General features: G+C 42.9%; 1 protein-coding gene across 3 annotated transcripts in view; it reads right to left on the bottom strand.

Annotated features, from left to right (window-relative positions):
• The window catches only part of LOC120738130 (zinc finger MIZ domain-containing protein 1-like), a 109,659-nt gene that overhangs the window by 41,279 nt on the left and 42,609 nt on the right, over nt 1-25,771 (bottom strand). The window contains exon 1 of one of the 3 annotated variants that reach the window (XM_040039205.1): nt 19,875-23,961. The exons of the other annotated variants lie outside the window; for them this stretch is intronic. The gene's annotated coding sequence lies outside the window, so the exon portion shown is untranslated. Of the gene's footprint in view, nt 1-19,874; nt 23,962-25,771 lie in introns of those variants that run through there. 3 annotated transcript variants of the gene reach the window in all.

Genomic DNA, 25,771 nt, shown 5'->3' on the forward strand with positions numbered 1-25,771 from the left:
CAACAGTGAGTTAAAATGAGGGGAAAGAAAGGTTGGGCTGCCATTCACCTCCTCCGTTTTTTAACCGGTTAAACACACGGTGCAGGAATCGCCGTAAAGCCTACGTGTGCACACATTTACATGCATTTTCTTCCTAAGATAATGACTTTTTTTTTTTTAAATGGCATGGCAGTGTTGAGGTGTAATTTAATTTCCAGATATTCACTTGTTCTAATTAAACACTAGTCCTTTGTTATATCTTTGATGACTAACAAGAGCCAATTTACAGATTAAACCCATGATGCTATGGAGATATGACAGCAGTGGCAATTATGAGCCCGCCTCTATTTACAAGCTCTCATCTATCTTACAGATGCTATCGCTTATTATTTTCTCTGTGCTGCTACCTTTACGTGACGTTATTTGCCTTGATTCAGATAGTAACTCCGGCAATCCTGCCTGACGCTTCTGAGCGTGTGAGGGGAAATCGCTGCAGATATGTGCCTTACTTGAGCTTAATTTACTGCAAATTGCACAGCAGGCGTTACACAACAAGTTGAGCTGTGGATTCCTGCACAACAAAAGACTCGTGGGTGTGGGGGGAGTCGGAGAGTGGGACGAGAGCAGGGAGACCCGCTTCCCTCTCCTATTCAAGGGGGAGCTAAAATATATGTATTGAGTGGGAGCTGTAATAAAACGAAACGGGTGAGGAGATGCAGGCTGGGAACAAATATGAAAGGCAGTGGAGTATGGCGGCAAGGCGATGGAGCACCACCGGAGGATTGGATGAAATTATCTCTTTATAATCAGGGGGCTTCTGCATGGCTGCCTCCTCCATTGCCCAGTGACAGATGAGGCCTACCTCTTCAGATGGGCTTTTCACAGTGCTATCAGCCCACCTCTAGGGTAAAACAATGTTTTTCTTCCCCCTGTAACACTACTTTAAAGCTTTGTTTTCGCACGGCACCCCGCGGAGAGAGGACCGTCTCCTGTCAGACGGGGTCCATGTTTGTCTCATTACGTGATCATGTTACGTAAGCGTACCTTGAAAAGGGCTGCGGATTTAATTTGATGACAAAACTGTGCCACAGGAAGGGCTGGAAGAGGGTGACGCTAAACAATGTTGAATGAAGACACTAAAGCGCAACATTATCTGCAGTAAGTAAGAGGGAATTGCTTTTTGAACTGTCACAATCGCACAGTTTGGAATCTAAACATTATTTCAGACACCCAAAAACCTTCAAAGAGAGTTTCTAGCTTGTTAATGTAACGTAGACGAGCTGCGCGTCTCCGCTCTGCAGGATAAAAACAGTCGGAGAGGGAGAAAAGTAGACAATGATTAGCTTTATCCCGCCATCACAGCAGAACAAATGGATCACGAACCCGCGCCGCTTTACACAGTCTCTCAACTGAGCTGTTGAGGCGCAGGGAAGTGGTAAACAGATTTAATTTATTCATATAAATGGCTTGTGAACCAAAACAGTCAGGCCACTCTGGGAGCGAGCAGTCTTGTTAAAGGATATTTCCAGTTTATTACATTTCTTATTTCCGTAGTTTTGGCCATTGCTCGTGATAATATTGTGCTCTCCAAAGTAATTGCTGAGATCTGGAAGCACAGTGACAATGCAACTACAAAGTGCGATAGGGCAAGAAATAAGATGTCAGACAAGTCGACAGGCCATCAATTCAGAAAAGATATTTGAAGGTAATAAAGTGTGCATACCTATGATATGGATTAGAGCGTTTTACTTCACAGAGAAAACAGCACATATAATGCAAGAGCAGTGAATCAAAGCTGAACTGGCACATCAGTCACTAAACTATGATGGATGCTGATAACACACAGGCGGGGTAATAATTTTAGCTCATGTGGAAGTTTGCTTAAAATCTATACAATCGCCTGAGAGCGTTTCCTTCGTGCCCTCCTGACTCATGTACCACATTTGAATGGAGACATTTTTCTAAAGCGCATCTCCCGAGGCGCTCAAAGTATTCGTCGACATGAAAAGGTGAGAGAGTGAGTGCGGCTACAGGTGTAGAAAGACAGCAAACCACGCTGGCTACCATCCCGACCACACGCGCGCACACACACACAAGCACACAGATCTTCTCACCTTCCCTTGAGTGCTGGGCCGGCATCATGATACCATAACAACACCCTCAGTCACTCGTAATGTGCTTTACAACAACACTACAGGCAGGGTGTTACACCTCCGCAGAGCAGTGTGAAACACCCCCCTCTCCTCGACACACACCAAAACACATGCACGCACACACACCTCGCTAATCGAAAGCTACTAAGCTAAGCACTGCTGACACTATTAAATCTGAACAAGGTGGCCTCAGTGAAGAAATCAGCATCATTCTCATACCTTATGGGAACATGTCAAGACTCAAGGTGATCCAAGTCTCCATGAGTCATCTGTTGTAGGTGAATTAGGCAATAAAGGACTAATCTGCACCATCATTGACTAGGGGTCTGCTGTTTGCAGCACTTGCTTAAGGGTGATAAAGATGAGGGAGTAGGAGGAGAGAAGGAAGAAGAAGAGGAGGAGGAGGGGGAGGAAGCATCTCTTCACCCTCATGATTTTAATGAGCTTTGATTCCGAGATATGTCTTGTTTTCTTCCGACTGTCGGCTGAGGCCGGCGTGAAAGCTCTCCTTTAATTATCTCAACATTGTAGAGAAGACCGTTTTTGTTTTTTTTGCACTGAGGGATGGGCGTTCAGTTTAGAGAGGGCACCTCTAGGACTCCAGGTGTCTGCCTGGTAAGTGGCCAGGCAGGCAGCGAGGACAAAGCTGTGTTTGTTCGACGGAGGAAAAAGCAGAGAGGATGGAAATGTGTACGTAACAGTGCTTCTTCCATTGTTGCCTTACAGAATGTGCCATAATCCCCGGCAGGCTCCATCCAGAGCTGGCACGGAGGATAATATGAGCTGCCTCCTGCCTGTCCCACCTCCCTGCTCTACCTCCCCTCCCCTCAGCCCTTCTCCAGCACCTCCTCCTCCCTTCCCCCATGTCTCTGCTGCACACACACATATGGACACGCAGCCACTCGAGTGCACACACACGCTCACACCTCCCCACATGGCTCCTTAACAGGCTTGGGAATGGATTTCTTTTATTTAATGTGGTTTGGTCTGCAGCTCCAGAGGCAACCGTGAGCGAGGGCGGGCTCGCAGTTGTGCCACTCGCTCTCGTGCGTGCGCGCGCGCACACACTCAATCCAAAGGAGCCCTGCTGTGTTGGTCGCTGTTCACTGATCTCTCCCTCTTTCCCTCTGTCTTTCTCCATCTCCCATTCTCCCTCTAACTCACTCCACTCCCTCGCTCTGTCTTTCACGCAGATCCACATTCACTCTCTCCCTCCCTTTTTGCCCTCTCACTTTTTTTTTTTTCATGACAGCTCACATAAGCAAGCCTCCTGGATTCCTGCGGGAGCCCCACGTTCAGTACACAGAGATTGTTCAGCCATCAGGCACATCTGCAGCATGATTAGAAAAGCAAAGGGAGCATGGTATTGGAGGCAGGAGGCCGGGGTGGCAGAGACACCCCCCACCCACCCTTCATGGCCACCAGCAGAAGCAGAAGAAGAAAACAGAGGGTTGGGATCATAGAGGGGCCTTAGCAATATCTCCTCTCTAACCAAGTGTAACATTTCACCAAGTCTCAGAGGCTGATCTCTGACTACGATAAAAAAAAAAGGAGAGAGAGAGAGAGAGAAAGGACAAAGGCAAACGGGAGCCAGTCTCTCTTCACTGCCAAGCCACCATCCATCCGCTAGCCTGCCTCCCTCATGGAGCTGGCAAAAACTAGAGGAGAACCTGCAAACACGAGTAGCATCATTGTTTCTCCTTCTCCTTCTCTTGTTTGCTGTGCACTGCCTCTTCCAAAGAGCTACTCTTTTAATTTCCTTCCACCCTTACGCTAATAGCAGACAAGGGGGAGGGTCAATTCCCCCGTGGCGCTAGAGGCAGCACAGATGAGCCACATGACTGTGCGAGCCCCCACCAAATGCAGAGCAGCGCGAGGTGAAACGGCTAGGCAGCTAGCCCCGCTCTGTCTCCCTGTGCCTGTGGTGCTCCATCAGCCTCACTGCTCGCTGCCAAGCTCCTTTCTCCTTCACAATCCTCCTGGAATTTCGGAGGCATGTGACGATGATGATGATGGTGATGATGAAACCAGTGAGCCAAAGTGTAAACCTGCAGCCATTGTTGAGATATGAGGTAAATTCAGAGTCTCACAAAAGAGAGCCATCACTACCACCCCTTGGAACACTTTGTCTTAAAAATTGCCTTTGATTGCGAGCATAGAGGAAAAGTCAAAGAGGCATTTTATTTCCATTTCTGTGAGTGATATTGTTGCCACGAAGGTGCCGACACTGCCTCAGACAACTTCTGAGCCCCCCCGCCTTCCTTTCTCAGTTTTTTTTTTCCTGCCAGTCTCCTGGTTTATTATGCATTCAGCTCATGTGTCCCTCCTGTGAGTGGCTGTTCATTTTCCACATACCATGCTTAATCCGGCCAGCTAAAACTTTGAAATAGCGGGAGCCGCAGACGCAGCCGCTACCCAAGAGGAGCCATTATGAGGTCTGGGAGAGAGAGACTGATAGCGCTGGGGGGAGGAGTGACAGGCGAGCTGCAAGATACATGGGAAGGAATTCAAAGAAGGCTGAGAGCGGAACAGGAGGGGTGTGCGTGTTTGTGTGTTCGCTGCTTTACAAGCATACACTACGTGAGAGTAGCTGTGATAAGTTAGAGGCAGTTGTGGGTGTTTGTTAGCTGGCGTGTGTGTGTTTGAAGGAGTTGTTGGTGTGGGCAGGGGGATGGAGGACCTCCTTGTCTCCATTGTGCCAGTGACCTTTGGCCTTTTGTGACTTTGAGTGAATGGGAGGAGAGAAACAGAAAGAAACAGAGAGTGAGGGATTTTAAATAGTGCATGAGCTCAACCTGCCTAGACACTGATGGACAGCGGCAACATGAGCTTTCTCTGTTTCACCAAAGGAGTCTGTGAAGACATACCATCAAACTGCCAGACCTTATAATGACCTCGCTAACATCTCCATTTGGAAATTTCATCAGCAGGAATATCGGCTTGAGAATATGTCTTAAAAATCCTGATTTATTTAATCAAAAGTCCAAAACCTGAATGAAAAAATATACGTAGGAAAACAGCAAATGTGACCCTGTGACCAGTTATTTTAGATGTTACATTTTTAGAGAAAGTTTCATAGTTAAATAAAAAATACAGTCAACATCTGAAAGAAGGAATGCCACAACCTTCATCTTACAAATCAATAAAGCAACGATTCCCTTCACAACCATTTTCTGTTTTGTTTTTTTGAACACTAAAAGCCATCTGAGATGTTACTTCATCTTTTTTGTTCCATTTTTCCAGAAAAAACCCCCCAAACATTTTCTCCTCCAGTCCACAGACCTGAATTGGAGTGATCTAGCTGGCATGGCTCATAGAAATATATTCTTTTTTAATATTTGCAGATTGTTTGACAACCTTGCTGGGCGGACTGATCCCGTGTTAACAGCTTGCTAGTATCTACAGCCATCGGTCCCTCCGGAGAGAAGCCTCTCATTCCACAAATGTGCTCAATTAAAAAGAGCAGAGTGCTTAGAGAGGGCCAGTGAGAGGCCATTCCCTGCGCCCGTTTGATCTGGATTTCCTAATTGGTCAATGACAACACATTACCAGACAGGCGGATGCTTGATCTGCAGAGAGGAGGCTTTTTGACTAGGGCAGTTCGACCTCTCTTCCTTTCCCTTTCGCCCCCTGCACCTTCGACGTCCTACCCGCCCCCTCCGTGACCACGCAGAGTGCGTGTGAGTCCGAGTGTCTCTGCATGTAAAAAGGGAGTATGGGTCTGACGTGTAGGAGGGGGCTGATTTAGAGGTTAGACAGCACAGGCTGCAGTAAATCCGTGTCACAAATCTTCCTTATGGAACCGTGGGGGGACACACGCGAGCATGTGATGAATCCCATGCAACACGCAGACCTCTGCCTCCCCTCCTCGGCCTCTTCTGGAGCCCACACCACACTGCTTGCGCTGCACTAATTTGCCAGATATCGTGGGCTGTTATGTTTTGATTGCCTTTGTGTAAATGAATCGGGAAGCCTCTCATTTCACGTGCAGCTGTGAAGAATTCCAATGTGTCAGGGAGAAAAAGGAGATTCTCCAGGGAGAAAAAGACTTAGTGGAGTCTTCGATCAAGCACTGAAGACATTTATTCATTTATTCATCTTTCTTTCTTTATCCAGGCATCCTTGGATCATTTCACTCAGTGTATATTATTTCCCTATTGTGTGTGGCCCTCTTTAGGGAGTCACTACAGCATAAAAACACCAAAGGCAAACCGTATCGCATGCAAGGAGTCTCAGCGATGCAGATCAGATGCTTGCACAACAGTATGGTCTCATTTTATATAATCCTACTGCTAGCTAAAAATAGTATCAAATTAATATTGAATGTTACTGTAGGAGAGGGTGGCAGAGTTCCAGCTTATGGAAATATGCTGTCATATGGAGCGATAACAGTCTATCCTTTAACACACCCATGTGAAAAAAGAAATAAGTTATTAGGAATTTCCCACCGCCTCTGAAGTAAAATGTTTATGTTTCATATATAGCTCTTATACTTGTGAAAGTGGCCCCTTGTTCATACAACACAATGTTTACTTATTCATACATAATTCTTAAAATTACGTTTTTATGAGGGAAAAATGCAAAAGGAGCCCGTTTCGTAAATAAATCACAGTCTTATGAGACATTAAATGGATATAAAACATAAAATTAGCTTTTAAAATCTCTTCCATACGGACATATACACTTTATATGCATAAACATCATCTACATATACACCCCTAACAAAAGAAAAAAAAGCAACCAATTAACAAACTTTAAAATGTGAGGACCTACCGAAGTGCTTAAAGCTTATGCCTGCATATAAACTCTTTATAAATAGGGTCAGTGGTCGGTCTGGAAACCCATAAGCTTCTCTGCTGACTTAGCCTCTGGGGACAACAGCCAATTTCTCGGCGCTTCCAGTGTAGCCGGCGGATATCCAGGCTAAGAGTTCCTGTTCCGGTCATTGTTTATGAATCCAGATACATTTGAAAAAAGCTAATAAAAAGCTAAATGAGAGGCAGTGATTCTGAGAGTGCATTTTGGCAAGTTGCTCTCTACACAGACGCTTACCTTCATGCAACCAAAGACTGTTCAAACAAACTGATCAACTTAACTTGTATCACAAAAGGACTACAAATGAAAGGCTTCTGGTAACAGAAGAGTTTGCCAACATTCGTCTGCATATTCAAATGCAGATATCACTTTATAAAGATTGGGCAATATCATAATATATCCATATCACATTTAAACATACAGGTGCAACTGCTGATCATTTAAAATGAATTTGTTATGAACTGAGAGCAAAACATCACATTTGGGAATTATGGCAACAATGAATACAGTTTTGATTGAAAGTCCAGTCAATTAATCAATTTCCCAGCAGCAGTTCACCTTAGTTTTGTAGACAGGCATGTTGTTTGGGGGTATAATTTAGCAACAACTTGTCTCTAGCTGTTGGCAAACAACAAGCTCCACATCATCCATCAGAGAAGTTGAGGTAGCTTGACAGGTGAACATAAACAAAGCTGCCTGCAGTAGCATTTCCAGAAGTGTGCGGGAAACACACAGAGACACGCACATAGCTAAAGACAAACATGCACAAAAAGACAGAGTGGGAAGGTCTGAGAGGCGGCAGCACATTGAGGAGGGAGAAAGAGAGAAGCACTGGATCAGAAAGGCTGAGGAAATGAGTGCTGCAAGAAGTGGAAAAAGCTGAGAAATTCTGTATCCTCCTGTTTCAGCCCCTGAAAACTGCTGAACCATCAGCAATTACAGGCTGGCTGGGTCATGAATCTCCCTCTGCAGTGGTCTGCTCTCTCTCTGCTGGCTGATACTGCAGAGGTGTGTGGCCCAGTCACCTGGCCAGCAACAAACACGGAGACACGAAGCTACGTGGCGCTGCAGCTCCTATTAAGACTTTGCAAATCGCGCCCACACTTTGCATCTCCTTTTTCCATGACAGCAAAGTTTACGATGTTGGCGGTGCGATCTCACATGCAAAGCAGATGTGTTTTTTTCAGGCGCACAGGTGAGTGCGATCCACGAGTGGCGGACCAAACATTACAGGCAGCCACGGGACAAAGGCGACAGAGGGCACACGCACATATGTCCGGGCACAAGTAAAAAGTGCTGAACATATAATTAGCTGCTCCAGTAGAAATCCCAGATAGGCAGTCACTTAATTAAAATGACTAATTACGGGCAATAAAAACTTCTTTCCAAACTGCTGTCTATAATTACAAGTCACTCCTTTTCTCTGTGGCAGCGCGCTTCAATATGTGTGCGTGTGAGCTTGCAGCCGAATGTGTTTGTGTGTGCGCACGTGATTGTCGCATCTCAATGAGTCCGTTTCTGCCGCTCATTCAGCGTTAGGATCCTCGGCTAATGAGATTAGTCAATAATGGATTGAAAGCAAGCAGCCTCCCTTCCCTGACACAATGGCCGGAGAAGCCGTCCCTGTCAGTGACACGTCGATATTCACGCACGCATACACACATACACAAACACACTCACACTTCCAAACACATCTAAACAACAGGGGCCTCCTTTTTAACATACAAATTGCGTTATAATATCGAGCGGCGCCTTTTTTGAGACAGTGACGTGCCTTGCAGACCACAGACAATTCCCCAGGATTTGAATTTAAATTGGGAGTATATCTAGTCTTGATCTACAGAAAAATGGATATTCCGGACGTCACGCCGGGCCCTCGAAAGCTCCGGATCTCTTTCATCACATTAATGAAAACTCCGTAGAGAACACCGAAAGAAAACAGTCCTACTAGATCTACGACTGCTGAGTGTCTGAGCCCAGGAAGGACAAACAAGCCTTGAGAGTTGAGAACTCTTCTCTTCTCAGATAAACAAAGACATGAAACAAGCTTTAAGGCCAGCCACAGCACAAACAGAGCTCCTTTCAAACGTGCGAACAACCTGTTCGCAAGGGTAAAATAAACCTTGCACAAACACGACACAGCGAGCTGCCGCCACTGTGCAGAACCCTCGTGCATTTACAAGAGAGACTTAAAGAAAAAGGAACTTGAAAGTGCAACTCAATTGCTTTTTTTTTATGTCGACAATCACAAATCTGATGTTGCATCTAGTCAAAGTTCCTTTGAATGGCACCTAGGAGTCGATAACCACAAGCGTAATTTAGATTCAGACAGATCCTTTTTCTTTGTCTGCCCTTAACTTTTATAGTTCCAGTCCAATTTACTCAGTAAAATCACTTACTATCCTGCAGTTATAATCCCATTGACGAGTGGCTGAGTTGACAAAAATGCTAATTCACTCATCTTTTTTTTCCCTTTTCTTTTTTTTTTAACAATTGGCTCACACAATAAGCTTTACAGGCAGCAGAAAGTGCTCTTTTGGCAAATTTTATTAGATCCCAACTGACACTGACTTTCTGGGGCCAAAGTCAATATAAAAATGCTGTTATCCATATGCCTGCAGGTTTCACTTACATGTATGCATACATATACTGTACATACTGTGTGTTAGAGCTAACCTAGCATCTAAATAAACACACACACAATCCTCACCACCATCTGCCTAACTGTGATGTATGGAAGTGTGTTTCTGCCACTGGAAAATAATGGAACAAAACGAAAAACACGAGAAAACTCAGCGAAACACTCAAGACAGCTACACATGATAAACTGCTTTGATATGTTATTACATTACATTTAATGTTAATTTATAAGTTAATACTATTTTTTTTTAAATTTTATAATTTATTTAGCAAATTACATTTATTAAATATATCAATAAATAGGATATAACTAAATCTATTTATACCGCGCCAAATTATTTGTTCTTAATTTAGTGTTAAAAGTTATATATTGCCATTAAAAAAGCCTTAAAATTGCAGAGGATATCTGCATTTCCTGCGAAATTGAAAACTTAGTTAGCTTTTAAGTAAAAATTTAGATATATGCAACTCCGAATTTCAAATTACTGGCCTGAAATTTTGACTTATGGATGGCAATTGCTTTTCTTTTCTCTCTTTTTTTTAAACTGGTTGAAACAGCTTCCTTAGAGATGCTACTGTGCTACATGTGCTGCGACAGAGCTAATAGGGTAAGGTACTCTAGTGGATAAACGACTTCCAAACAACTCAAAATTTGTTTTATCTCTGTAAATAAAAGATGGTAATCAACATAAACACTATCTGTCACATCTGTGGGACACTGAACTAGCCTTGGGCTATATGCACGCTGCCCTGTGATTGGTAGATTGTGTTAGAGCTTTGCATAGCCTGTGTGTAAAATGTGTTCTCACCATTTAAGGCTGAAAAATGTTATTTAGACTATTTTATCTACATTTTATTCAGAAATGATGTATATGTATGCTCACGTATAAGGCAGAGTATGTAGCTGAAATAAAAAGGCCAATGCATTAAAGCAATTAACATTTCATAAAACACATATGTGTGCAATTTGCAGTGTAATTTGCTAGGGTGATACAATGGTATATAAATGTCGCAGACAGTATAATAACTAAACCGACACCCCTGTATGTAATATCCAGACTGGTTTATGTGGCACTGTGGTGTGTTAGTGTTCCTGTCATGCAGCCTCCCTGCCTGGGGTCAGCACGGCGCTACAAAAGGTCAACCCCCTAGTAATTTGTTTCGCCGCCGCCCCATCACCGACCAAACACAGGGCATCGTATCAGGTAAACCAATTATTATCTGACATGAATCGGAGAGCAGAGAGGTCCCATACGACCATTTCCTCTATTATTAGCAAAATGTCTCTTTCTTCCAGCAAAAAGGCGCCTTGTCTCTGATTCCCAGCATGTCTTTGCAGCTACTTATCAGCTGCCAAGTGACTCATTTACCTGCAATGTGCAATTCTGTGTGAGATTTAAAGGTAATTTAACCTACATTCAAGACGAGAAAAGAAATTAAGCGATGCCGTTTCTCTCGCTCTCGTTTTACCTCCCTCTTCCTGTCTCCAAAGCATAAACAGCAGTCAAAACTGAGAGCTTTCTCCTGCTTAGTATTCAGCTCTAATTCTCCTGGGTGGACACCCCACTGTGTAGACAATCTGCATTTTGATTGGTGTACACTGGAAGTTTCCGCGAGGCTCTTTAAAAAGCCGCTACGTTGGAAAACAACATAGGACAGCCATTTAGAGATGCATTTCTAAGAATATTTAGCAGACTGTTCGGCGGGAATAGCAAATAACTTGGCGAGATTTATCTTGTTTCATTAAACAGAACCAGCACTGACACGAGGATATGATCTGAAACCGATCATTTGTTGCGCCGCGACTGTGTTGGCCAACATGAAAATGCCAGCGATATATAACCCTTTCAGAGAGTCATTTGTACAATCTCTCCATTAGGAGCCACTTTGTTCCTGTAGCCCCTCTGGCCTCAAACCAGGCTTCAGCCTCCGATGGCTGTAGTCATGGCAACTGCCTTCATTGTACACTTGCAAATAATGAAGACAATGTGTTTTCCATTTAGAAGAGCTTTTTTTAGTGCACAAAGATATGGAGAGTCCATCCTGACTGTTTCATTAAGGGGGCTTAATAACGCGATTCCTTCTGCTGGCTAAACTGTGCGAGCTGAATCACAGATTAAATTGGCCTGGTGGGACGCGAGTCAATACCGATGTTCACGATTTGATGTTCGACAGCTAAACTTGGAAAAGTTGTTTTTCTTTCTGGCCTCGGTGGACACGAGCGTAGTAAGAAGAAACATCAAAGAACAGAGGAGCGCCACAGGCAAATAAATTTGTATCTTGATCACACAAAGTGAAAAAAAAAGTACTAGAGAGGCAGGCAAATGAAAAGTAGAAGAATTGCCTCTCGCAGGTATTTGATACCCTGTTGATTTTAGCTGACTTTAAGCAGTTTAGGCTGTTTTGAAACTTTTTACATGATTCTTCAAGTTTCACAAAATCTGGAACTTATTTCCATGTTTTAACCAACAGCTCTGTTAACAATCATATCATAAATTTCCCAGAAACCAATACCTGCTGACATCTACAGTAGCTTTCTTAAATGATCTCTCAACTTTGTCACTTTATTTTGAGAATTCACAACTGCTAAATAGTGCCACAAGGTGGTGCCTCATTCCAGTTTGTTTAGTTGAGGTGGCACTGAGAGTTGTAAACAGGCACCATGCTAGATTCTGACTATGCATGACTAGCAACTGTACCGATCAGAGATCTGGCGATGTATGATTGATATTCAGCACCATAAAACGATAGAAGAAGAAAAAGAAAGCAGTGTGGAAGTTTCCTTATCTCTTTGGGTAAAGATCACAAGCTAAAAAAATAGCGCCAGTGCTCAAGCTAGGCAGCAGACCAGCACATTGCTAGTTAACACTAGAACAGGGTCATTTTGAGCCCTTGGCATTTTAGTGCTCATGTAACACTGTTAAAATAAAAGCCTCTCATTTCATTTTTTATGACTTTTCCCAAAAGGTTTTATTCATAATTCGCACACAGTGAATATTGGGGTGTGTGGAATAAAAAGAAAAAACCCCAAAACATTATAACCACTTATACCTAGAACCACAGAGAGAATCATTTAGACATCCATCAACGTTTGATGTGCCTGCTTGCCTAGCAACACGTATTGTTTACACACATTTTGTGTGATGGCTGCTATAAAATGAGACCGATCTAGCTAGATGTGATTGATAGATAAATATATATAATCAGTGCAGGGTTGGGCAGGTCACGGATGGGCTGTTGAGCCATGGCAGAGTGGGGAAGAGTGTATGACAGGACGCGTGGGGAACTGGGCGAGTTGCTGGCAGAGCAGCAGGGGAACCATAGCTGAACTGGGCCAGAGTGTGGAGAACTAATTGGAGCAAAAGAAAGAATTAAATCTGGGTTTCAGGCCTAAATTATTCAGACATGTTAGGTATTGTGTTGCTTATTATACTCGTTATTTTATATTCCATTCTAATATATACAGACCTCCTAAAACTTAATATTAAGGTCTGACCTTTTAGAGGCTACCAGGCGTCTATTTCATCTGATTTCTACATTTAGGTCTTTTACCCTAATGGGATATTTAGAATTAGAAGGAGATGGTGGGTGCAGGGGATGTTGCTCTTAACACACAACACAGCAAATTTATCCCCAGTTCTTGATTGTTGGACTGATAGATACCAGTTGGGTGATGGCTGGTGCAGCTCTCGTAGCTGAACTACTTTTAAAAAAGTCAGTTTTCTTCAGATATTTTTAATTAAGATACAACATCATATGCAACACCTGTTTTCTCGTATCTCTAAATAAAGTAATTAGGATTTTTTTTTTAAACTTGTTTCATGATGCAGCTGGTTTTTCAGACCTTGCTGCAGAAACGGTGCTGGTTTAAAACCTCTCACAGTTTTTGAAGATACTGTTACCATAGTCATCACAACAGACACAGCTGTGGAAATACACCCAAGTTGTAATAATTAGGAATAGTCCTTTAACTAAGCACTTCCTGCATTAATGTTACTGCTGAAAACAGTAGCAAAAACTCAACAAGCATAACTAATTTTCAGACAATGCAAAATCCAAATCGGGAATAACGGGCATGCTTGTAAATTAGTGTTAGTTTTGTGAACATGTGCAAACACACACACACACACAAAGAGAGCGTGGAAAGAATGGAAAGAACTTGAGGGGCAGGAATCTCCGTTCCACTGTTTATAGGGAAAACTCCCTGTAAGCTGAGCCAGCTTTCCGGGCCAAAATTAATTCAAGAGTTTTACAAATCACTAGACAGGAAACATGGCGTTGTTCTTCACTTCCACTTCTTCTCCTCTGCAGCCCCTGTAAACATTCTTTTGATTTGCTGTGTTGTTTGCTCGCAGGGAAAACACACAAAGCAGATAGTTACTCTAATTCCTTGATGACAACAGTTTATCTTGCAGAGTGGAGCGCGTTTCATAGAGTGTGCTGTGGTGCTTCGCGTGGTGTTTGTGTTAACACAAAACCCTGTAAAGACTATTGACTGGAAGTGCTGCTGTCAATAGAAATCCTATGATTTCTATTCTTGCTGTTGCGGAGCTTTGTGAACCTACAGTCTGGGGACTCTGTTCTCCTGCTTCCCTGACAACACAGCAAGTAACCTTTATGAAAAAATATTAAAAAAAACCCCAAAACAAGGGCACCACAATACCACTTCAGAGCAGTTTTGTTGCTACAACAAACAAAGCAGTAAGCTCTGGCACTCCTGTGTGTGCGGGAGCCACAGTGCACTGTGATTGATATACAGGAGATAAGACGCTGTTTGACTCCCGAATCCGCCTCCAATCGCGCCGTCCCTGTGACGCAATGGCCGTACGTTATCTCTGCCACACACAACCTGCGCTGCTGATAGGCGAGGCAGAACCGCTCGTATCGAACACTTCCGGAAGAGTTTCTTGTTGAATAAATGAGCCACTTATACAAAATCTCTATTAACAGTATTGAGGTGCTTTGCTGATAGTCAGCGACAGCAATTCAAACACTGAACAAAGACAAGCGCATTTGGAAAAAATGCTAAAATCAATTAACAAATCCATTAATAATCATCATAACTTCTAAAACGTTTTCTTGTTTTGGAACTTGTGCACTATCTTTAAAAATCTTACGGCCCTAGCATTAAACTATTAACCCAAATAGACTGCTTGATAATAACAGCAATCCCTTCTTGCAGCCAAATTTTCACCACGGATGCTGAAAAATGTAGAAAATCCACTTCAGCCCCTAGCTGCTCATTACCTGCTGATTGTAAACCAGCACAAGGAGTTTTCATGGAAAGCTTGCATGATTGGTACACTTCAGCTCAATACACCGCATGTATTTTTAATGAGACAAGCCTTTTTGATAGAGCGAGATTGCTAGCATGACTGATGATGCATTACATCTCAACTGGGTATTTGAGAAATCTTTTATGTGGGAGGCTTTATGTTTTGAAGTGATCGCAAATAATGAATTAGCTTTTAGTCATTTGTGGTCCCAAGGCAAAAAGAAGAGGAAAAAAAAAGACTCTTCAGAAATCATTTATGCTTGTGATGGACACCGGATTGCTGGACACTTTTAAGTGCAGTCTCTTAGCTCCCTGTGGAGATCTAAGTTAGTCATTTGTCACCTTGTGGTAGTGCTGAACACATCCTTACGAGGCCCTGCCCAACGCAGGGGCTCGGCTAATGCTTCTTACTGGCTCTCAATGCCATTGCTTCGCACACATACACACACCGCCACATGATAAAAAGCACAAGCACTGTTCAAGCACTTTAGAGAGATGACACGAGAGGACACAGTGTTGCTAAAGGTTAAAGAAAGCACAACAAATATGAAGACTGCAGGAGAATTTTGATTAATGCTAGACCTCCGCGCACACTCAGAGGTGCACACATATTCCCAAACCACCACCAGAGAGGGACAGAGGCTGCACTGAACCTCTAAGAGACCACCAGGTGTGACCTATTCATTATTTACCAACATAGGCAGGCTAGCAGCATCTGCACGCTGTGCACAACCCCTTGCTTTTTGTAGGGGAAATGTGTCGGGATCAGATGGGGAGAGGGCACCTTTGTGGATACACATCTTTGTTCACACACTGCCTGCCTGTCACCCTGCAATGCTCTTCGCAGCAGACAAAACGCATCTATGATTGTTCACAGCTATAAAGACAGTTCCACTTGTCCAGAACAGTGGCAGCTGAAGAAATCTACGCAGACTAGTACAATTACTAATTTCCACAAAGGCACGATCGCACAACTAAACATTTAAGTGCCTCTCCATATGGTTACTTTCTGGGGGTTCTGTGGGGCGATAAATACGCATCTTGTCGTATTAGCTTGGGTGGGAGGCAGCTAGCACATCCCGAGTGGAGGGGGAATATGTTGTCTGGTAACATATGTTTCATTTACTTGCCATTTTCTTCTCATCTGTTGAGGACTTAAAGGCTCTTATTTCATATATTTCTTGTTTAGATTTAGTTTGAAATTGTGAGAGGTGGGGGGTATGTGCTTGTGCATATATGCACACACATGGATGCTAAAGTAGGCACATACAGATTTCCTAAATTAACTGTGAAATAATATTTTTATAAGGAGCCTCTGCAAAGACCTTAATAACCAACTGCTTAAAGAATAAATAACAGAATGATAGTACCACCTCTATATCCTCTTCCCACAGTAAGACTTGGTAAAGGTGTTTGAAGGCATCTGGTGACAGCGGCGTATGGACCTGTTCTCCACCTTTAATTTGAATGGCCCTCCAGCTTGCAATGGATGTTCAGGATAGAACATCTTGGAATGCCAGCTGCAGTCCAAGATGGTGCTGCTGGAGTCTCTTGGTTCATGTGACCAGAGACTCATACAGCTAAATGATATCAAAGAGCACCACAGCTGCAATGTGGCTGGAGGAAGAAAACATGAGACGGAGAAGGGGAGCAACTTAACTCTAACTAAATAAAATAAAAGGCACGCTAGAAAATCAATTTTGGAATCTGTTGTTCTACTGGAGGGGTAAAACACATAGATAAAATGTATTTGTGTGAAACAATGGATTCTAATTATAATTGTGAGTTGTCACTATGAGCAAAATAAGCACAGCAGTGATTTTCCTCATCGTTAATGTAAAGCTTTCCATTCAGGCAGCTTTAAAGAACAGAAACATCGTCTTCAAAGTTTATGGTGAAGGGGAAAGCTGCGCTATGTCAGGGTGCAACAGAACATAAACATGCAGCAGAGCTGATAAACGCCTACAGATGTGTATATGACATCCCACACAACGTCAGAACACAGAGAGAAGTCAGCAAAGGACGCTACCTGTGAGGATGGAGCGAATTCCAGCAGATCACTGAGGATATGAAATGTTGACAGATGGGAAATAAGCCTGATGTCAATAACAAATCTGAACTGGGAGGGGGGATCACCTCATATCAGTGATTACTTACGTACATTGTGGACCACCACACTTGAGATGAAAGCCTTTAACAGCTCAGGTGAGATAAACAGGTGTCATTACTATGAATGATCCATTTTATCCTGTGTGTATTCGATATTCTTTTGTCTTTTGTATAACCACACCAGCAGAGATAAATGGCCCTTCCATGGACAACTTGGCAGAGGTTCACACACATCAAGGGTCATTAAGGTGGCTGACAAAAGCTTTTTTTCTTTAATGAATCTGGGTGTAAGTGTTCAGCCTCTTCTTGTTGAGACTATGTGCGTGTGCGTGTGTGTTTAGGTGATGCATTGCAGTGTGTGAAGAAACCTGGTTTCATTTCTTCTTGTAACACCCTAATGACTTTATTGTTTCATTCTTATCCAGCCTCCAGAAGCTATTACCATATAAACACCTGTGTTATCAAAGCACTGCAAACAATTTCCTGGATAATTTAACAAAGATGCGATTGTTGATTCCGTATGAGGTTGTGTGACTTATGAGTCTGTGTGTGTTTGTGTGCATAGTTTGAGATATCTATTTTCTCAGTGAGTGTGTTTGTGTGTGGACGTTTTGAGATATCTATTTTCTATGTGAATGTTTGTCTCTGAGTGCATTTAGTTATATCCATTTCACGGTGTGTGTGTGCTTATGGGCGTGTGTATGTGTGTGCCTGCCTGTTTGTGTGTGTGTGTGTGTGGGCAGAGCGTAAACCTACTGGAACCTGGCTACAGCTGGCCACTTTTCAGCTCCAATTGTGAGGGAAAATATGTCTGAGTAACCATAAATGGAGGCTGTTTTGGTGAAGAGGGGACAGAGTGAATGCTCGGCATTACCATCATTCTTCGTGCAATCCGTATCAAAACCCTGGGTGAGGCAGACAAAAAGGGAACACTTGCATAACGTAGGAGCCTGATGTTACCCTGCAGATTTGGACCTCTAGTGCCCCCCCCTCCCCTTAGTCCTCCCTTTTTCTGTCTTTGACTCTCCCTCTGTTTCCCTCCCTGCCTCTCAGTCACAGGGGCTGGATTGTTCTGCTGAGGCTTGGCAGAGGCTGCGGATGGGAAAAGTGCAGGGGAGGCAGCTAACACTTCCTGCCTCCCTGAATCAGAGAGTTAACCTTCACCGAGGGCACAATGGCTTCTCGTTAGCGAAACCACCCCACATGCAGGCAGCCTGTCACCAGCCATGTTCCTGTTCGCTGACCACCTTTTGTGTTTCTCTGTCCTCTGTCGGACTTCATGTCCGACAGCAGCTGCACCTCAGATGAGCACAATGGAGGAGTTTTACAGTATAGCAACTAGAATTAAAAGTAAGCATTTAGTCTTTTTGAGGACTTGAGAGTGATGCATACTAGCAGACAGCAGCCTTACTTGGATTTGATATTTCAACTTGAACTGAGGTTAAGATTACAAGAGAGAAAACGAAAATAAATAATCTGCTGTGCACATGTGCATATTTGAATGGGTTAGCACTTTTGAATGGTACTATAGTCCAGTCCAAGCCACTTAAGTTGCAGTTCAGACATGCAGTCCATGTCAGTGCAGATACGGATACATATCACGAGTTACCGTGATAGATGATGGCCAGAAAATTGTTTTTGTACAGCACTACGACTTCACAGTGAGGCTGACCTTTAACCTTTTGGATATCAAATGTCATCAGCTGACAATTTGAACCAATCAGGCATTTCATTTTTGTGGCCTGTTGTTAAATTCTAAGTGAACGTTTGTGCTGCAATCGGATTTTCTCCGGGTGCGTCCTGAGATATTGCTTTCACAAGACTCAGACAGCGCTGAGGTCCCAGTGACCTTGACCTCTGGCCAGAAAAAAATATGAGCAGCTCATCCTTGGGTCCAAGTACAGGTTAGTAACAAATCTGAAGTAATTTTTTCGATGCATTTAGGACATATGAGGTTAATATTGGGTGGATGGATATAGAGACAACACAGGAAAACAATGTCACCAGCTCACTGGAGCAGAGGCACTGAAGAATAACAAGGTATGGAGTTTAAAAACACAGACCTCTGTGGCCCACTCCTGATCCTTGAAGCAAGAGACTCAAGGCTACTGGAAAAACACATCTTAGTCTCCAACTAAATTTTCAGCACAGAAGTTGCTTTGTGGGCAAAAAAGTCTAGACAGACTCTAACAAGAAAGTGTCATTTGATTTGCCATTTGACATATCAAGGAATCTCATGATGCCTGCAGTTTCAAGCACTCAGGTTTATCATCCCTACAGAAAATCGCTGTGTTACAGACCTTCTTTGTATAAATAACGGAAATAAAAACCTTATCTTCAGAGTAATAGACAACCTTAGACAACTTAGGACAAGCAAACACTATACTGTACATTCCCCAGGATGGATTACGAGACACACACACAATCTCACAGAAGTACCATAGCACAAACAAGAATGATATCACCCACCCACCACTGTAAAAAGGTCGATTCATGCTGGTGTATGTGATTGAGATAAGGGGTACAAAACAATGTGGGCTGAAGAGATGACGGGAAACAAAGCTGAATTTGTCCAGATGAGTCACAAAAGTCAACAGAAAAGAGTGAATGCAGTGGAGGTAAATGGTTTCTCCCTTGTTTACCTCTCATTTTCACTGGCAAAAAAAGGAGCACGAGGAAGGCTAGCCTAAGAGAAAATAAAGCATTGATTCTGCACACCGCCCTCTCTAAGGCAGAGGACTCCAATCAATAGGCTCAAGTAATACTCTGCACAAGTTTAATGCTTGAGCTGTACAGAGGCAGACAACTGCTTTGTCTGGAAATTATTCCTTTTTTTAAATTGCAGTGGTATTGCTGTTTGAAAGCGAAACAAAAGTAACTAGATCTGTTTAAAGAAACCATACCCTGGACGCCGATGACCAGAAGTCTGAGACTGGTGAAGCAGTTGGTGCACGCAGATCACCGTGTGGTCAAGGGTTCATTTAAATCAATTGGGGAAGTTACATGTGTTAGCCACTTTGTACGGTCATCTGGAAGAGAAAGGGAGGAGGAGGAGATGGGGGAGGGGTTTAAGGCATCAGGAGAGAGGGTCATGTTGCAAATCAGCAGCTGACCAGAGAGATGACCTCCAGCTAAAGGTGTGACCTTTGACACTGAGTTCTAGAAAAGCTGGAGAAACAGATACTGTCACTCTCCATGAATGGAGATTGAGTCAAGATAGGCATATGCTTCTTTGAAGTAGCCACTGAAAACTACAAACTGAAGGGTCTGCAGGTGATCCAATGCCTTCCACTAACATAAACGGCCCAAATAAGTCTGGCTGAGCATATGGGGAATCTGATGAACTAAAAAAAACCCCCAAAAAAACAGTTCCTCCACTTTCATTTCCTGACTCCTTGCTTTTCCTTTTAAGGTGCCTCCCAAGTTCCTTCACCACCTGTAAAACGTTAAAAAGCCTTGACCCAAAGATTTGAACACTCATTAAGCTTTTTAACGTGGAGAATTCTCTGATATCCATTCTCTCAGATGTTTCTCTCTGTGCTGACCAAATGGTATATCAAGTTCAGGAAATTAGCCAGTTCCTGTCGGGGAAAAGAAAGAAAGAAAGAAAGCCGAACAAGGCCAGTATCAATGCAACACAGCTTTTACGCCGATGCTTCTCAGGCTTCTCTTACATCCCTCGGACAAAATCGGAGAGAATCAAAGCTCATCTACTCTTTTATGTTGGCTTCAGAAACCATTTTGGTATGTTTTGTTGAAATTGAGACAGAAAATGAAAATATACAGCTGCATGCATGAATCTGAGCTTTCGCGGTGCAGTCAATTGCATGCTAGTCAAAGGGCAGACCTCTCAGCACCTTAAAAACACCTGGATATTCCTCTGGGTTAGTTCTTTGCAAATAATATGGCCATTAGGTCATTTAATATCCTCTGGATAAATTGCTTTGGACCCTCGAGACACAACTGCTGTCCACACATCAGAAACCAATCAAAGGTCTGTCCTAGTTATGGCAAAGACTCTGTCAGGCTTGAAGCCGCAACATGTCTCCAGGGAAATAGAGAGAGGCAAGATAATCAAAGACAATCCACCACTTCCTGTTCTTTATCAGCCCAAAGAATCTAAATGGGCTGTGATTAGGGCCTCGCTTTAACTAAATTTATCATAAGCAAGATTAAACTTTGAATGGCAGTGAAAGTTGACCCACTGAGTGGTCGGGTGAATGACAGCAGTATCGTTGCTAGAGCCACCACCAGCACCAGCCTGGGTTTGGCATGTCACACAACTGTGACCCCAGTCGCAGTCACAACCCACACACACAGTGTGGCTGTAGCACTGGTTGAAACACTAACCCTGCTGTTTCCATTGCACTCTTCAAACAGACAACTGGCCCCTGCAGCATGTGGTGAAAAGCGCTTTCTCGTGCATGAATAAACAAGTGCACACAAAGACAAAAATACAAGCTAAAGTGAGAAAATCTAAGTCGTTTACATGAAAAAAAATAATTAAAAAAACAACAACTTATCAATGAGAATTCGCCCAGTTAGCATCCGGTTCTTTGCTCGAATCTGCACAGTGTCTACTTGAGCTCTGTTGACCTGCAGGCGTCGAGGCAGACCTTTGCATGCTGCAACTGAAATTAGGTTAGGAGAAGTCATTTGTCTTTGGTGGAGGGAGCACGAGGAAAAAAAGAGAGGCTAAAGAGGCCAGATTGAGCAGGAAGGCTGCAAAGGGGAAGGAGTTCATGCAGACTAACATCTGTGATATTTCTTCACTTCATACTCCTTCTCCCATCCCCCCCTCTTTGCGTGTGCCAAATGTTAAGGTGGGGCTTACAAAAGCAGCAAAGTGTGAGTGTAGTATTTTTGGTGAGTGTTGTGAATAGCGCTGATGGCCACATGTAATCATAAATTCTTAAAAAATAAATCAATAAATCAAACGTTTTTATATTCCTACTATTAAAGTCAAAGAAACTATATAAATTTTGTTATTTGCAATCCCTAGTTACATGCAACTTATGTATCTCCATCGTGGTTTCTTGCTGCTTTGCGAATGAGAATGATGTTACAGCTCATTGCTACACTATTTTGCAAATTCAGCAGAAGGTTAGGCGAGCTTATTGATTATATGCATTTACCTTTTCACCACCAGCGAGCTCTGAAAAGCCTCCGCTCGATTTCCAACAGAAAACACTAAACATGCAAATATACTTGATGTTTCCAGGTGATTGCGTTGTAGTTTAGCTGATTCTGTGGTATTAAGCTACTTGCAAGGAGGTAAGACATCTGGATATTTCAGAAACTGTGAATTTGGGTTGATTTTGTGACCTTGAATAATATTGTAGATGTTGGTGCACTAACTCATCTGTAAGAAATAATAAAAAAAACACTTTCTAAAGATGAATCAGATGATTAACCAAACACGCTGTATATTTCTTTATTGGTTTCATGTCTGTTACGCTTCATTGTTTAGACCTGCAAGCCTGAAACAGAACATAAACATATAAAACTCAGATTTGAAAGAATTTATGTAGAAGTACAGAATAAAAATACAAATATGAATAAAAATAATTCCCTGTACTGTTAATTTCTCTTTTCCACAAGTTTCCATTATTTTTTCTTCTTCACCTCTGTGCTTTGACCTCTGTAAATGTATTTATAATTGTAGTGTCTTTACCTTACAATATAAAACACCTTGAGGCGACTGTTGTTGTAATTTGGCGGTGTATAAATAAAACTGAATTGAATTGAATTGTAAACCAGTTCTACTGTTATTATTATTCTTATATTACTTTCAGTAAACTCTATGAAAAAAGTATGATGTAATGATATTTTAAAGCGTCACCACAGATTGTACAGTCATTCCCACTCCTGCTCTCTTAAGTACAAGCTAATTATGAAAATTGCCCTAGAACACAACTGTTGCTAGTAAGTAAGAGGTGCACAAATATCTGTGATAACTGTCAATGTTTTGTCACCATGCCATTGCTGAGTTGTTTATAAATGGAGTCTAACAGGCTAACTAGCGCAGAGTGCTAACAGCTCATCCCTCTGTCCACGGTGGGGGAAAACCTCACTTTACTCCACTATGTTGGCTCATTATCTCAGCCTCCTCTCTGGGAAAAGCAGAACCGCAAAATGCCTCAGCTTGCTTGAACAGATACTTGCAGCGTGTTGTGGGCTTGCCCCACTTTGTCTTAGATACATTACATACTCGCACACAGGTATACACAAAACCTCTGTGCCCTATCGCTTGTTAATAGGGCTTTTCTTCAGGTGGATGTAACAAGGAGCCATGCAATGCCTGGGATTTTTAATAAACACAAATAGTTGCTGTAGGTGACTATAATGGGGCAGTTTGTCTTACTTTTTTAAAACAAACATATATTATGTTTAAGTTTAATAGTAGATTTAAAATGCATATGATTTTCAACTCATTATACAATGTGCACATGCTAATATGCAAGCCCCAGTAAATGTTATTAAGCCATGTTAAGACGCTTATTCACATCTGTTACGCGCTTATAGGACTACATGAGTGTAGCTAATAGCAACATGTTCATGGTTAGATTATTCATGAGCAATTATAACAGTGACTGTTAAAAGCAATGATAAAAGTCTTGATTTTTAAATTTTAAAAAAAGAATTGCTTGTAAAAAGTTGTTGAAAATGACTGAAGCAGTTTAACATCTTCATAACATTTGGCAAATTTGTAAGTTTAAGGAGCTTTATTCTTAGACCGTAACAATTAACTGATGATCACGCTCGTCTTAGATTAATTCTTTAGTTAATTGATTAATTAAGTAGTCATTTCAGCATTGCTAATTTGGGGTTTAAGACAATGAGTGAGCATCGCACCCTTACCCACACTGAGTGGGGGGAGGACACTATTCAGGAAGAAAATGCTTGGCCGCTGCTGCCACCTTGTTCTCGTGACTGGAAACATTATTTGTCTGCTGGCTCAGATGTTGCCTCCCGTCTCTAGGATGAGACCCACCCCCCCTCCTTTTTCCCTCCCTGTGAGCTCTTGTACCCCTCCCCCCTTCACAGTTTAGGACCCACCCTACAGGGGGGTTGAATTTAATAAAGGCTCCCTCAGCCACATGCTAAAAAGGTATGCAAATGTGCAGGTCCTTCTGTTTTCTGCTGTGTGTGTGTGTGTCCCACCACCACCCCCCCAAAAAACCAACTGACTGCTCTTCTCTCGGAGCCAAAGCCAAACACAGAGGGAGGGAGAAAGACAGCGTGCGAGAGAGAGAGCAAGAGAGACAGAGAGAGAGTTTGGGTGTTTGTTTTTCAGAGGGATGGATGATTTTGTTAGGACTGCTCCTGGGTATTTGATCTGAAAAGCTATTATGATCATTGCGATTAGAATTAATTACATTACGAGCTACAGGAATTGTGAAAGAGGTACTTGATGTGCCTCCTTGTAGAGAGAGGAATCATAAACGCGCACACATCTAATAATTCCTCGAGAGCGGCAAGATGAAATTAATAGCGCAACAAAATTGGCAACCTCAAGGCCATTGCTAATAAATAAAATAATAAAAATTAAACACCCTTGCATATGTGTGCTGTAAAAAAGAAAAACAAACAAAAAATAATAATACAATATTGACTTCTCCAGTCTTCTGAAGCAGCTCCTCCTCCCACATATCAGTGATCCCTATCTAATACAAAGGCCCCAGCCTTTGCGTGGCTACCATGATGACCCGTGTTCATGAGGAGGTGAGAGCTGATCATTTTGTTCCGATGTAGTGAGCCGTGACAGGCAGCAGTGCGGGAAGGAGGTTAGGGGGTGGGGGTGCAGAGGGGAAAAGGGAGGAGAGGAAGGCCATAGAGGGACCCACCAGAAGCAGCACAGAGTAAGGCCAGACTGAGGGGACCAGCCTTTCCTGCTGCTTCCTTCCCGTGCTCTTGGCCAGCTGAGCAATCAGGTCACCTCTCTTTCCCGTGTCGCTTCTGGTCAATTGTTCTCCTCTTTCTCCTCTTTCTCTCTCCCTCCTCTCCTCCAAGTGCTACAGCCTGCAGCTGTTGCAGCTGATGTCATTTTTTGATAGGATTTTGTCTGTGCCTGCTTGTTGGTTGCTGCCTCTCTGCCTAAACAAATGCAAACACGGTGAGGGCTCATTTAAACAGGCACATTCTGCGAACATGAGGATCTTTCATGTGGGACACGTGGAGGGGAGGAGGAGGAGGAGCGATCGCAACGCTGCTCTCATGCAAACCCGGGATAACATGCAAATATAGATTTGTTCTTTCGAGTTCTTCCTGGTATTATCATGAAAAGATGCTCGCTTAACTATGCAACAACACAGTAAAACATTTTGTCATGCGGCCTTTCCATTCATACAAGCAACGTTTTTTTTTATTCTCGATCCATAAGCACCAATGCGCTACTCACTTCCTACAACCACTATTAAGCTCAGTTAACTTCAGTTGAAGTTAAATTTGCAAAACAATATCAAGGCTTAATCCTGGGGGTGCTTGAGGAAAATCCATGGCAGAAACTAATACAGCACTTGCTTTAAGCTATGAGGGGAGATATATAGAGGGAGTTGTGATGATGCTAGCTGACAGTTAATTCCCAGCTTTGATGTACTCCAACACGGTCATGTTAAAAAACTCCCCTGTGTAAGTGTGCCGGAGACTTAGCGTCAAAGACAGATCAGATCGTGTTCTGGCTTGTTCAAACACCAAGAATATTTACATTATTGGCTCAAACGGCATTCGAAGCGACTACATCATCGTCGTCATCAAGGACAGAACGGGGCATGCCGGAAAATTTGGCACATTCTCATCC

The sequence above is a fragment of the Simochromis diagramma genome, unplaced genomic scaffold, assembly GCF_900408965.1.
Source record: "Simochromis diagramma unplaced genomic scaffold, fSimDia1.1 OVJJ01000402.1, whole genome shotgun sequence".
NCBI lineage: Eukaryota > Metazoa > Chordata > Actinopteri > Cichliformes > Cichlidae > Simochromis > Simochromis diagramma.